General features: G+C 38.8%; 1 protein-coding gene across 5 annotated transcripts in view; it reads left to right on the top strand.

The window, feature by feature from the left end:
• The window catches only part of LOC103703829 (phospholipase D delta-like), a 73,525-nt gene that overhangs the window by 2,123 nt on the left and 59,960 nt on the right, over positions 1-11,442 (top strand). The window lies entirely within an intron of this gene.

Raw genomic sequence — 11,442 nt, 5'->3', positions numbered from 1 at the left:
TCTGATAGGGTTTAAAAAGAAATGAAGAGGCGTATTTAAAAGACATGTCGTTTTACGAAAGATTTGCCAATTTTGGTTTGGACCTCCATTGGGCTCATGCGCGCGTGGGCTACTTTCTTTCTTTGCTTCACCAAGTTAAAAGGTTGAATACTATATAAAGATCTTTTGAGTTTTGTTCCTTTCCAATGTGGGACTAAAAGAAAGTACACTAGACAAAAAGACAAAAGACAAAGAAGGGCAGACTCGGAATTTTGAAATATTCCAACAATCCCCCACATATTTTAAAATTCAATAATAAGTTAACGAGCGCGAGAGTTCAATGCATCAAATTGGTGTCTTTGAGACTATGAACCATTTTTTTAGGACTAGTAAGTATGACTTACAGAACTTTTGGTGAAACATGAAATTTCTATGAACCAAAAGTCCTTTATGTAAATCAGTGACTCATAGCCCACATTGACCTCTCAAGTTCTGGGCTTGTTCTAAACGGGTTGGTGCAAATAGGCCATGCACCTTACCTGGATATTCATGAGTGCTTTAGAGAACTGCCTAATTCTCATAGGAAGCGGCCCCACTTCCACACCCATATAGGTGGATCCATCAAGTGTGTACTGCAGGTATACACACCATCCTAAAGGACTATGGTATCCATTAAGAGCTTTACCTCATCCTTATCTACTACAGTTTGCACTATCTACACCATAGGGATGGATTTTCAAAATTAAATACGATAGTGTACTCACAGTCAACTAGCGACTTGTTATTACCCATATGAACATGCTTCATGGGATCTCCAATCACACATGTTGGGTTTCTGTTGTTATTGACTTTGATATAGGCATTAGTCCCATCCCCCTCGATGTTTCACTCACTAGTTTTCTACCTAGTGGTTTTGTCAAAGGATCGGCCAAATTCAACTCTGACTTTACAAACTCAAGAGATATAATTCCATCATCAAGCAGCTGCCTTACAATATTATGTCTCAACCTTATGTGTCTATTCTTTCCATTATAAACTTTATTCTTAGCTCGATATATAGCAACTTGGTTATCACAAAGAATAGACACAGAAGGTGTTGGTTTATTCCATAATGGAATATCTCCCACAAGATTTCTAAGCCATTCAGCTTCAGAACCTGCCTTTTCTAAGGCAATAAACTCGGACTCCATTGTAGACCGAGCGATGCATGTTTGCTTGGATGATTTCCAAGATACTGCACCCCCACCAAGAGTAAAGATATATCCACTCGTGGATTTCATCTCATCTGAATCAGAGATCCAATTTGCATCACTATACCCTTCTAGTACAGCTGGAAATCCACGATATAACAAACCATAATTAATGGTTCCTTTCAAGTACCTTAGTACTCTATGAACGACACTCCAATGGTCCTTACTAGGATTATGAGTATACCTACTTAATCTTCCTACTGCATAAGCAATATCAGGACGAGTGCAGTTAACTAAAAACATTAAACTACCAATGATGCGAGCATATTCTATTTGTAAAATACCATTATCTTTATTTTTCCTTAAATGTATACTAGCATCATATGGAGTAGATACGGGTTTACTATCATAATGCTCAAATTTTCTTAAAATTTTTTCAATATAGTGTTCTTGTGATAGCATAAGTCCATTAGAACTTCTTGTTATTTTAATCCCAAGAATTACATCAGCTTCACCCATATCTTTCATATCAAAATTTGAAGCTAAAAATTTCTTAGTATCTATAACTATATTCAAATCAGTTCCCATTATAAGCATATCATCAACATACAAACATATGATCACAACAACATTATTAACAACCTTACTATAAACACACTTATCAGCCTCATTAATTAGAAAGCCATTAGATACCAATACTTTATCAAATTTTTCATGCCATTGTTTAGGTGCTTGTTTTAATCCATATAAGGATTTTACTAATTTACAAACTTTGTGCTCATTACCAGGAACAATACAACCTTCAGGTTGTTCCATGTAAATTTCTTCATCTAATTCTCCATTCAAGAATGCAGTTTTTACATCCATTTGGTGAATTACTAAATTATGAATGGATGCTAATGCAATGAGTACTCTAATAGATGAAATTCTAGAAACTGGTGCAAAGGTGTCAAAATAATCAATATCTTTTCTTTGTGAGTATCCTTTTGCTACTAATCTTGCTTTAAACTTATCAATTGAATTATCTGGTTTTAACTTTCTTTTAAAAATCCACTTACAACCAATTGATTTAGCACCTGGAGGCAAATCAACTAAGGTCCATGTATGATTAGACATAATAGACTCTATTTCATTATTAATAGCCTCCTTCCAAAAAGGTGCATCAGCTGAAGTTATTGCTTCTTTATAAGTTTGAGGTTCATTATCAACAAGAAAGGTGTAAAAATCATTTCCAAATTTTTTCTCTTTTCTAGTTCTTTTACTTCTTCTTAAATCAATTTCATAATTTTCATGTGCCTCCTTTTCTTGTTTATTATGAGACTGAGAGTCAATTTTTTCTTTACCTAGTTTCATAGGAAAGATATGTTCAAAGAAATCAGCATTTTTAGATTCTACTATAGTGTTAGGTTCCATAATATTAGATTCACATTTTAATACCAAGAATCTATAAGCAGCACTATTTAATGCATAATCAATAAATAAGCAATCAAAGGTTTTAGGTCCCAACTTTCTTTTCTTTGGTTCAGGTAATAGAACTTTGGCCAAACACCCCCATACTTTAAGATATGTAAGGTTAGGTACATGACCTTCCCATAACTCATAGGGTGTCTTACCAATTTTCTTATAAGGTATTCTATTTTGAATGTGACAAGCGGAGAGAATAGCTTCCCCCCACAAATAAAGAGGTACTCCTGAGCTTATTAACATAGCATTCATCATTTCTTTTAGAGTTCTATTTTTACGTTCAGCAACTCCATTAGATTCAGGAGAATATGGTGGGGTAATCTCATGGATTATACCTTTATCTTCACAAAATTTATTGAAGAGATTATACTCATATTCTCCTCCTCTATCAGTCCTTATTCTTTTAATTTTCTTATTAAATTTATTTTCTACTTCAGTAACATATTGCTGAAATTTTTTAAAAGTTTCATCTTTAGTCCTAAGTAGATATACCTTAGTGTATTTAGAATAATCATCAATAAAAGTTATGTAAAATCTTTTTCCTCCTCTAGTTGGAGTGTTTTTCAAATCTCCTAAATCAGAATGTATTAATCCAAGTAATTCAGTTTCTCTTTCTATTGACTTATGACTCTTTTTAGTAGATTTAGATTCTACACACACTTCACATTTATCATTCACATTTCCAAAGGTAATATTATTTAACAAGCCTAGGTCTTTCATTTTCTTGATATAAGAAAAATTAACATGTCCTAATCTACCATGCCATACATCAACAGAATCAATCAAATAAGCAAAAGATGATGCATTTTCATTCATAGTTTCGGTTACATTCAAGACAAATAAACCCTGGTTACAATAACCCTTCCCAATGAAAACATTGTTCTTAGTCATTACAATTTTATCAGACTCAAAATACACTTTAATTCCAGCCTTTCCTAATAAAGATACAGATACTAAGTTCCAACGGATATTAGGAACATGCAGCACATCATTCAGGGAAAGGACTTTTCCTGATGTTAGCTTGAGGAGTACTTTTCCTTTGCCAACCACTGGCGAGGGTCTCGAATCACCCATGAACACTTGTTCTTCGCCTTCATTTAATGGAGTGTAGGAAGTATATGCACTCCTATTGCCACAAATATGTCTGGTAGCCCCAGAATCTACCACCCAGTCCTTTGCTGCCATAACCATGTTGGTTTCAGACACAACTGCTGCAATAATATCTGTCTCTACCAAGTTAGCATTTGGTTTAACAGATATATCATTCCTTTTTCTAAACCTGCATTGATTAGCATAATGTCCAGGTTTTCCACAAACAAAACAAGTTCCCTTTCTTTTAAAACCAAGACCTTGGAACTTAGGTTTCTTATCATTTTTGAGATAAGGCTTCTTGAACTTTGAACGAGACCCATCTGGTTTGCTGACTATTACATTGGCTTTGGAAGTCATTTCCTTGGCCAATTGTTCTCGGTCTCTGACTCGATTTTGTTCTTCAATTCTAATATGAACAATAACATCTTCAAGACTCATATGTTTCCTTTTGTGCTTCATGCTGTTTTTATAATTTTTCCAAGACTCAGGTAATTTTTCAATCAAACAGCCGGCTAGGAAAACTTCTTGAAGCATTATATCTTCATTTTTAAGATCAGTGACTAACCTATGAAAATCATGTATTTGGGATGACACATCCCTATCCTCGGACATTTGAAAGTGCAGAAAATTTCCTATAGCATATTTCTGTACTCCAGCATCTTCTAACACATATTTTTTATTCAAATTTTCCCAAATTTCTGCAGCTTCTTTGTATGAACAGTAGACATCAAAAAGTTCATTGGACAGTGTACTCAGAATTGTGTGTCTACAGATTTTATTTCCATGTTCCCACTCTTTGAATTTAGTGTCAAAATCTTCAGACCCTTCTATCGGTTTTGACTGATTTAAATACTGAGCAAAATTAAGCATATCCAATGCAGAATAAACACGTCCTTGCCATCTCTTAAAATACATACCATTGAAACTCTCAATTTTAGAAGTATCAGGAATTGATCTAGCAGTAATCATAGCAGAATCCATGCCGATCTATTCTTAAGATTGTAAGAAAAATGATAGATGGAGAGAAGGAAGAACTTATCAGTTGAGGCGTGATTTCACTGTCCTTAAGAATAGATCGCGCCCCTCGGAGAATGAATCTCGGTGTAGCAGGTAATGGCGGCCTATCCTCCAGGATACAACAACTGGATCACTCCAAGCGCACACTCGCAGATGCAGTGATCTTGTCGAACAGCCCAGAAGCGCTCAGAACAGAGGAGAGTATCCTCTCGGAAACAGAACAGAGGAGAGTATCCTCTCGGGAACAGAACAGAGGAACAGTGAGAGAGAGAGGCTTTTTGATTGATTAACTCTATCGGATCTGATAGGGTTTAAAAAGAAATGAAGAGGCGTATTTAAAAGACATGTCGTTTTACGAAAGAGGTGCGATGTTTTAAAGACGCGACGTTTTATCAAAACAATTCAAAAAATAAAACGGCAAAAAGAAACCTGACTCAAGCCCACACCCGCGGGGGGGGGGGGGGTCCCCCTGCGCGTGATAATCGCAACGCGCCCGGTTAAACGTTTCCGGATCGGATTCGCCAATTTTGGTTTGGACCTCCATTGGGCTCATGCGCGCGTGGGCTACTTTCTTTCTTTGCTTCACCAAGTTAAAAGGTTGAATACTATATAAAGATCTTTTGAGTTTTGTTCCTTTCCAATGTGGGACTAAAAGAAAGTACACTAGACAAAAAGACAAAAGACAAAGAAGGGCAGACTCGGAATTTTGAAATATTCCAACACTTAATGCTCAGAGAAGTAGAAAAAAAGTGATGGAAGCATATTTCTTTCTTTGTTTATTAACTAAAAGAAGAACAGAGAAATATGAGATGGGCCTTCTTTGAAAGGCTATCCATTTTGTCTCCTTTGAGGACGCACAACCTTCTTATGGATCTCCACCTAATCATGTTTGAATCTAAATAAAGTTGATGTGTGGATTTGAGCAAAACTCAAATTCAAGTTAAATATAGTCCATTCTAGTCTAAGTAAATCTACTTGAATAAATTCTTATCTTATGCAATGTTGTTCTAGGTTCCTAATCTTAGTGTTGGGTTGTGTACGGTAGGAGAGGTACCATATTGAACCATATTGGTACACCCAAAAAAAAAAATAATTTTTGTTTTTAGTATTTTAAGTTTTATTTACTTTTAAATAGAAAATAGGAATTTGTGAGTTTGTTTTTGATGTTTCAATGTTATATACTTTAATATTTCATGTTACATGCCTAAAGAATGGTATGGCTATGTAATACATGTCATATTAACTACTATAAGATTTAAATATAAATATTTATATAAAAAATGGAAATGCAATATTGTTTACACTTATCTCGATAGCTTAAATGGTAGCTAAAAGGAAGTGCCATGTGGATCGATTGGATGAAGTCCAAATAGGTGAAAATCACGTGATCCTTACCAGGCTTGATAGAGTTGGATCGTGATAAATTCCAAGTATGGAGGGACAAGTTCAAAGATGAAGATTTAGCTATGAATAGGCCGAATGTCATGATCAACAACAATACAGGGATGAGTAAATTGGCCTTGATGGTGTTCCAAGACGCAGAAGATCTTGTTGCAGGACGATTAAGGAACACTGACCAATGGTATATAGGTCAAAACAATGAACGATAGATCAAGATCGATAAATATGAGTATCGATTTGACAGATAATGGATTCTAATGATCGTTCAATAGTGAGAAGGCAACCAGTGTCAGTTACTAGAACCGCTAGAAGTGGAGGATGTGAATAACAACCGTCAAGAGTGGACAATTATTGTAGTTTAGTATAAATAATGGAATTGTATTTTGTATATGGATCCTTTGATGATCAATCTATTGAATATGTATCTTTTATCTTAGTTTTACTTTTTTTTATCCTAGGAGTAGGCATGACTTAGCTTTCTACTATAATCCAGTACTATATCTTTCTATTGTATCCTTGCGCTACACCCTTGATCCACCTTCGAATGATAGTGTGACAGTGATGAAAGTCCTTGAAGCTCAAGGCACCTGGATCCATGCTACTATCTTCCCTTGAATCCTCATCACCATGCCAATGGCACGTTCACACATGCCAACCTCATTGCTGTTGAAGACTCAACGCTTTTTTTGCTAGCCAATCAAGTTTTCTAGAACCCCGAGTTTCCTGACACTCACTTGAATTGGATGGAAAAGATGCCAACAAATATACATGTATTTTATTAATTGCAAGTGACTGTCGGTGCCCCTTATACATGTCTAGGTAACATTTGTGCCATTCAGAAAGCCTATCTGTATTGGTAGCCATGCTGATACTACTGCTTTATTGGTAGCCTATCTGATCCATATTATGATTGAGATTGGAGAGGAGGATATCCACTTGAAAATGGAGACTCAGAGGGTGTGTATCCATATGGATCATAACCAGACATGCGAGGATATGATCCGGTACAAGATGATGATCTTGAGTACCAAGGGTCCAAGATCCTACCTGATGCACCACCTCATCAGCTAGATCTGTACTGCATCCACCATCTCTAGGTCTCCCCCACATGTATGCTATAATTTCCTCCCTAGCCCTATGCTGGCAGTCCTTATCCTGCATTGCATCCCCAAATTGGGTCTGACTAAGGAATGGAGTAAGCAAAGCGAATTATGTGCCATCCCCTCCCTTGCCATTGCCTCCACCCTGACCATCGAACCCATCATCAATCGAAGAGTTTTTGTCATCATTGCCTGTATCATGAGATGACCTGCTCGTTGAACGGTTTGGTACTCTTAGAGTCACTATGAACTAGCTTTTCATCAACTCTTTTAAGTGTATTTGATTTCTTCTTTCTTTTACTTTGCCCGAATGTTTGTCTGGGGCATCGACTTCTTACCTTCGTTCAATAAACCTTCCTGATTCTCTTGGTTGGCTCGAATAGGTAGATTAGTTTGACTTCACTGACTAGCTTCGCCTCCCTAAATGGCTCTCTAGATGGCTACTCCTAGCGCTGTGGTGACCTCTTAATGTAACAAAAAGTGTAGCCATCAAGTACTACAACCAGCTGGACCATGCCAAGCATCGGAGGAGCTAACGGATTTGTGGGCGAAGATTGCAATATGCAAATATTGATTTATTCCCATTCTGTGAGCAAGTGTGCGAATGAACGGGATTCAAAGGTTTTCGACATATTTTCTTATAAATTTTTCATTAGGGACAATATCGAATTTCAGCCAGTTTTTCATATTTGTAATAGAATAACTCTAGCATGTTTCCTTATTGTTGAGTCATCTCTCAAGAATGATTCTATCTTGGGCTTAATGCCTGAATCATGATTAGTTGATCATGTCCTATAAATATGCATATAATCCTTTGTAAGGAGTAGCCTTTTGAGATATTAATGCAAATCTTTTCGCGAGAATTTTCTTCACCAAGCGCAGGGTTCTCCAATCCAGTTTACTTTTATTTGTATGTTGATCTTTCAAGCATGACCTTGTTGATCAAATCGCCCCTTCGTCCTTTTCTGCTATGTCACCTTTCCTCAACATCTCTCTATCAAATCTCTAGCTTAAGATCTTTGGACGTGAACCAAATTGTGACCTTGACTGGCTTCTCCTGAACTTTGCAATGGGTATTGCTGTTGGGTATCGGCTGATTGTGGATGTGATGGGTCGATCGGCTCAGTTCTTTTCATTTACTGTAAACTTCTTGGGCTATGAGACTGATTGGTCAAAGGGGTGATCCTGGCTCATTTAAGTTTTGGTTGGGCTTACTGGCCTTTAAGCTAACCTATAACAAGATCCTCCTTGTCATATACAAAGTCATTGTTGAGTGGGTACTGATACTTTAGATAAACTTCCTACTAAAGACATTTCAACCTCAGCCACAGGTTGTGATGCGCATAGACTGCATTTAGTCTCTACTAGGTTAACAATTGTCTCAACTTGCTGTGAATCAAATGCAAAGGTTGACTATTTGCGGTCACACCCACTAGCTGAGACTGTTGCAAGAGGATCTTGATTGCATATTCTATCAAGCATGGGGCTATCCCACCATAGTGAAACCATCACTTAGCTACAAACATAAATATTGATAATGCATCAGTCATAATTTGCATTAACACATTAGATGAGCAAGATCTAGTATAGAATAGTATGTGGACAAATTTCTTCTTTACTAATAACTTCACCCCTTTCTGAGAATGTGCCATTGGCTTCACTGTATTCTTTGATCTATTGTGCACGTAAATTATGGTATTATTGTTTAAGATTCACAAATCAAAGACATTATAATAGTTTACTAACATATAAGTAATGCTTATCTTTTTTATGCTCGAACAATGATTGATGCATCATCCTCCATCTTGTAGATAACATTCCTCAACGCAGTCAGGAGCCCCTCAACAATGTCCATCCTAGGGACCAAGGAATGCAGAATTGTCCTAAATTGTCTAGTTCGGGGCGTACTGACCCATGTCGGTGGCGGACCAGGATGGTTTTAGCATTCAAAATGAGAAACCGGCATGAGCGGGAGAGGAAGAAGGAAAGAGAATAAAAGAGAGAGGGGGAGGAAGGGAGAGGGAGAGAGAGGGAGGGCTACAAAGGGCTAGAGCAGGGCTCCCCCTCTGGACCCTGTTTCTTTTGAAACAGAGGTCCGTCGAGACCCTGTTTCTTTCAAAACAGAGATTCGTCGGGACTCTTTTTTTAGTTTGAAAATTTTAAGTGAACTCGGCAAACTCCTTGCCGAGTTCACTTAAAATTTTCAAAATAAAAAAAGGCGCCCACATTTTAAGGAGAGAGAAAAGAGGGAGAGGGGGGAGGGAGAGGGAGGGGGAGAGAGGCCGAGGGAGGGAGAGGGCTCGAAAGCCCTCAACTCGTCTGCCGTCATCGGGCGGTCACCCTTGTTTTAAAACAAAATGGAGGCAGAGCCCTAATTTTTTTTTAAAACTTCATAATTGAAGTTGGACTTTCGGCTCTCTACGGATGATGGATGAGATGAGGGCTTTTGAGCCCTCTCTCTCCCTCTCGACTCGCCTCTCTCTCCCACTCCTTGCCCTCTCTTTCCCTTCCTCTACCTTTCCCTCCTCCCCCCCTTCCTCTATCTCTTTTCCTCTCTTCCCTCTCCCCCTCCCTCTTTGGCCTCCCTTTTTCAGTATGCCTTGGAACGGCATGGTGCGGACTCATACCATGCTGAACCAGTTGCCGGCCGGTATGCCCTTTGATACTAGTTTAGCGAGCCTTATTTTTAACCATTTGAATCACCTCAATCTACTAAAGCACTGTCAGTGCAATACAAATGAGAAATTTGAGAGTAGAGCCCATGTTGTCCGACTACAGTTGGATGGTAGTACCCGTGGTGCCCAACTATTTTGGATAGCAGAAATGATGTAGTCAAACCTAGTTTGAGTTTAAGACGACCGCTAAGTCATCCCAAATAGAGTCCAAGTCAAGCATGAAGTAATCTAACGACATATATTGTGCCGTCAAATTATATAAAATTGTCGTCAAACTAGTTTATGGGTCCAAAATGCTCCTAAGGTGCGAGGATGTTCTAGATGACTTGGTTTTGAAGAAATCTGAGTTTTAGTTAAGCTCCAAGGGCACCTACTCATCCTTATCAATATAAAGGGTCTTAAAGCCTATTAGTACCACCACATGCACTCAAAAATCAATAAATGAAAGCTTTGTTTTCTCCGGTGCACGTTTATGCTTGTGCCATTTAAAATTGTTTGGCATGATGGATTCCACGCATGCTATGGTGGATTTTGAAGCAAACCTGATGGATCTAAAGAATGACAATAGCTAGTTGGTGAAGTCCTTGGTTGTGGCTCACTTAAAAGATTCTTAGTGTATTCTAGGTGTTGACAAAGACCTCCAATAGCAACGTAAGCTATTAGTTATCCTTCTAGATTTGGGATTTAGTTTTAATCTGCCTTTGGTCTAATTTACTCTACTTCTTCTTTAATCAGTAATTTTTCTTTTGTTGTGTTGCCCTAAAGATCATGTTGGCTCCTAGCCTATGTTAACATGATTAGTGTACAGATTAAAACAATCCAAATCGAGGTCCACAATCTCGGTATCGGACCCCATATCAATATTATGCTGATACAGTATCGGTACGCTCGGTTTCGGGTCGGTTCGATGTATCAAGACCATGGTCTGTTGAACCGAACTGGCCGATTCAGCACGTACTGTACCGGTACCTGTACCAGCGCCAACCGGTACAGTTGAGTTGTGGAAAATGGTTCCAGCCCATAGGGGCTGGAACTGACCAATTTTTGCTGTGTACTAGTGCGAACCGGACCGGTTCACATCGGCCCGCGCCCTGGGAAGAGCGCCCCGCGTGAGAGGCAGCATGCCCCCCGCACGGGGAAGAACGCCCGTGCAGTTCCCCGCGCAAGGAACCACTTCTGCAAGATGGGAAATGTGCCCACGCAGGCATGCGGGGCAGCTCGCCATGTGGGCACGCAGGGCAGCTTGCCTGCATGGGATAGTTAATGCCACAGAGTGGTATTTAACGTGGGGTGCGCGCAGATGCGCGCGCGTCTGCGGGTGCCCCTGCGCGCGTGCGGAAAAGGCGTCGGTTCGGTACCGGTTTAAACCGGTATGAGTCGGAACCGTACCGGTTTGGTAGCCAACCAGTACCGATACGGCATACCCTGATCAAAACTTAGTACGTCTTCCATACCTCTTGATTTAGTAGTGGCGCAGCATAGCATGCCTAGTATGGGATGTATGCACCGGTATGGTGAACCTTG

This window comes from Phoenix dactylifera, chromosome 5 (assembly GCF_009389715.1).
Source record: "Phoenix dactylifera cultivar Barhee BC4 chromosome 5, palm_55x_up_171113_PBpolish2nd_filt_p, whole genome shotgun sequence".
NCBI lineage: Eukaryota > Viridiplantae > Streptophyta > Magnoliopsida > Arecales > Arecaceae > Phoenix > Phoenix dactylifera.
This window is presented reverse-complemented; position numbering and strand designations above follow the sequence as displayed.